This window comes from Adiantum capillus-veneris, chromosome 20 (assembly GCF_014529385.1).
Source record: "Adiantum capillus-veneris isolate H3 chromosome 20, ASM1452938v2, whole genome shotgun sequence".
Classification (NCBI taxonomy): Eukaryota; Viridiplantae; Streptophyta; class Polypodiopsida; order Polypodiales; family Pteridaceae; genus Adiantum; species Adiantum capillus-veneris.
The window spans coordinates 82,326,382-82,330,349 of NC_140950.1; positions in this window are offsets into that span (position 1 = coordinate 82,326,382).

Genomic DNA, 3,968 nt, shown 5'->3' on the forward strand with positions numbered 1-3,968 from the left:
AACTTGCTTCTCTTACATTTTCAGCCATAACTTAGACCTACACACTTTCCTCTCCCAGCCAAAGTGTGGGCTCTCCATTGTGACTCTTATCACCACAATTTTGGAGGATCGAGAGTCACTCATCAGCCATACACATACTACATCACATGTAACTTTGGTCCCATAGGTCATATTTTACCTCCGAGGACGATAATAAAATCTATCTATCTGTAACAAGACTTGATTTCGAGGTGTTTTAGTAATAAATTTTGTTTTCTAGGAAGTTTTTTGTCATTTTAAAGTTAGTCCACTGTGTAGAAGGATGTGTGGATTGTTTTCGTCCGATAAAATTTTTTGATCCGGAAGGCACTTTCTGGGGCATTTTTGAAGGCGTTAACGTGGGATTTTGAAAAAGTGATGTATGAAGCGATTGAAGCCTGCGTTATAAGGAACAACTTTGGTTCTTTGAGTCTTTAGAGATTTTGATGTTTTGATGCTCGTTGAAGGCCAAAGATTAAGAAAAAAAGTTGGATTTGCTGTTTTTGCATCGTTTTTGTAGAAAATGCTGTTTTGCAGGTTGATTTTCAGCAAATCGGAGCAGGCTATGGAAATTTTCCATCACATAGCCGTCAAAGAGCGCAGCGAGGGCAACAAGATTGTATGAGACGGACTTGGGCTGTTTTGGCTCCGTTTGGGAGTTATGTTCAGTTGAAGACAGCTGAAAAATTGTGGACTTAAAAAAAAAAATAAAAAAAAAATAAAAAAAAAAAACTAACCTCTACGGATCGCTTCGCGATCACGTTTTTTTACCTTGTTTTCGCAGGTATATTGGCGCGCAAGTCGAGTCGACCGAGCGTCAAAAATAGAAAAGCGGCTATTTTAAGAGGTCGCAGGCTTTTTGGAGGAGAATAGAAGGACGGGTGGTGCGTTTTGGGGGTGATTCACCATTCTCTCTTCTGCGAGTGCGAGTGCGAGTGAGAGTGAGAGTGCGAGTGCGAGTGCGAGTGCGAGTGAAACGCTGCATGCAAGCGAATTGAAGCTCGGGGGTGGTCGGGAGGTTCGAGCTCCGTACAACGGAGTGCGCCCATATATATATTCAATTGCTCCTCTGTTTTATCAAACACTATCAATACAAAGATTTCTTCCTCTGTTTTGCTGTCTATCTCTATTATTCGGTTCCCGTGACACTATCTCTCTCTCTCTCTCTCTCTCTCTCTCTCTATCTCTCTCTCTCTCTCTCCCCCCATCACTTGTATCGTTCTTTGGTAACTTCTAGTCTCTCTCAAACTCTCTCTCTTGTCTCTCTCACACGCTCCTTCCTTGTCTCTCTATCTCTCCTTGTTCTCTCTCTTTCTCTCTCTCTCTCTCTCTCTCTCTCTCTCTCTCCCTTTACACACACTGTCTGTATTCTCTCTCTCTCTCTCTCTCTCTCTCTCTCTCTCTCTCTCTCTTCTCTTCTATTTTCTCTCTCTAATTGTCTCTCTTTCTCAATTCTCTCCCACCCTTTACACACACTCTGTCTATTTTGTCTCTCCAACTCTCTCTCTCCTCCCTTTTCCCTCTCTATTTTATCTCTCTAATACTCTCTTTATTCTATCTCTTCCCTCTTTCTGTCTCTCCGTTTACACATACAATTTCTCTCTTATCTCTCTCTCTAACTCTCTGTATCTTTCTTCTCTCTTCTCTATCCCCCCCCCCCCCCCCCCCTCTCTCTCTCTCTCTCTCTCTCTCTCTCTCTCTCTCTCTCTCTCTTCCCAACCCCTTCCTTGCTGGCCTTACCAAATTGACTTGGACAGGATGCATGGCAAAGGGGATTACGCAAATCCCTCCCCTTCTCGCTAGTTCTGGCTGAAAATCTGTCCACCAATCCACATGATCGGATGTAAACAAGCCTCAGAGGACTAGTCTAGAACAATACATAACATCTTGTAATAAGTAAAGCCGAGGAGTAGGAGTGGTTTCTTTGCCAAGCAAATTACTTGTAATCCTTTGACCCTCAAGGCTCGGTCTAAGCTTGAGGATTGGTGTATATTTCTGTTCTTAATACTATCGACTCACAATTGTGAGTTTTGCAAAAAAAAAGATGATTTATGCGTTGCATTACATTTTCTTGCTGACATATGTGGATTGCTCTCCACCTTGAGTTTGAGGTTTCCAAAGAATCATGTAGATGTTCCAACCATCCATGATATATTGAGAAATACAATCCTCTCTATTCATGAGTATTTCTTGGATAAAAGGACTCTTGATTTGAATGCATCACATTTAGGAACATGTAACTATCCTATATTTCCCTACTATGGACTGGATGGTGGCTTTATGCATAATTTGTGCTCCTCTTTGAGAGGGGACATGATCTTTGGACAAAAATTTCTACGTGACAAAGAAGGTAAGGATCTTCAATGAGCTTTAGAATTTTAATTCCAGTTTTCTAATGCAATATGCAAAAGACTAGAGAAAAGGTTTAAGGCCCTAACATGAATGAAAGTTATTGTTTCTGCTTAACACCCAATGCAAGAGAAGTTGCTTCAAGACTTTGATAGAGTTGAGTGTGAAGGCATTGTCAACTTCTATGGTGTGTCAAAACATGTTGATGGACATACTTTTGCTCCATTGGTTGATGGTGAACAATTTAGAAAAGAGTACCGCACTTTTAAAGCATCGCGGTCATTGCTTGCAATGAACCTTACAAGGAAACTTATCCAAATCTTTTGCGAACAGCTAAGTGGCTCTTGTGCATTGTTGTAGCATCGCAAGAGAAGGCATTGGGTGACTTTGAAAGAGTTTGAGTGTGAAGGCATTGTCAACTTCTATGGTGTATCAAAACATGTTGATGGACATACTTTTGCTCCATTGGTTGATGGTGAACAGTTTAGAAAAGAGTACCGCACCCTTAAAGCACAAGCTAAGGCAGAGTTTGCTTATATGAGTTTAGTAGACATCATCGCGGTCATTGCTTGCAATGAAACTTACAAGGAAACTCATCCAAATGTTTTGCGAACAGCCTAAGTGGCTCTTGTGCATTGTTGTAGCATTGCAATATGTGAAAGAAATTTTAGTGCAAGAACAAGGATCAAAACAAAATGGCGCAATAAAATGGAGATAGAAAGCTTAAATGCATTGCTCGCGACCATTTTAGAGGGGCCTGAGGAGATAAAATTTACATATGCGGCTACTTTGTGGAAGAATGATGCACATTATAGGCAAGATTCTTTTGAACACCAAAAAAAAGCCATAAGCTCTTCTCTCGTGCCTGTTCTCATGCATGCATACATGCCTTTAGTCCTAGCCCCGTCCTTGTTCCAACTCTTCCCTTCCTCGACGATGAACATTGTGCTTCCTGGGTTGCTGCACATGCCAAAGCATCATGCAATGTACTATCATGCCAAAAACCTATCCTTATTTCTCTCTCTCAAGATCACTAGGGAGACGTGCAGGATGCAGGAGCATGCACATAACCATTTTTCCTTCTGCCTGCGTCTCTCTCTTTCTCTCTCTCTCTCTCTCTCTCTCTCTCTCTCTCTCTCTCTCTAATGCCCCATGGAGAAATGACATAGAGAGAGAGAGAGAGAGAGCTGCACCCGAACCAGGCACTGTAGAGAAACAAGGGGCCGAGTGAGAGATATGCTACAAGTCTTCTACGTTTGCCTTGCAGAGAAAAGAGAGGGAGACAGACAAAACTAGTGTGCCTCTAGTTGAATCTACCAGACGAAAATCTCTCTCTTTCTCTGTGTGTGTGTGTGTGTGTGTGCGATTATCCTAACGCATTCCATCGCTCTGCCTCTCTATATGTCCACATGTCCTTCACCTCTCTTTTTTTATCTCTCTCTTCCACCTATCCCCTTACCTTTGCACATCGAAAAATATCCCTGTGAACCTACCCGCCACGACTCCCTTCTAGGTGGACCCCCCATTGCGGCTACGCTTCCTTCTTGTTTTTTTTCTTTGTTCCCAAAATACCCCTGCTTGCGAGACTGATTGTTATCAAT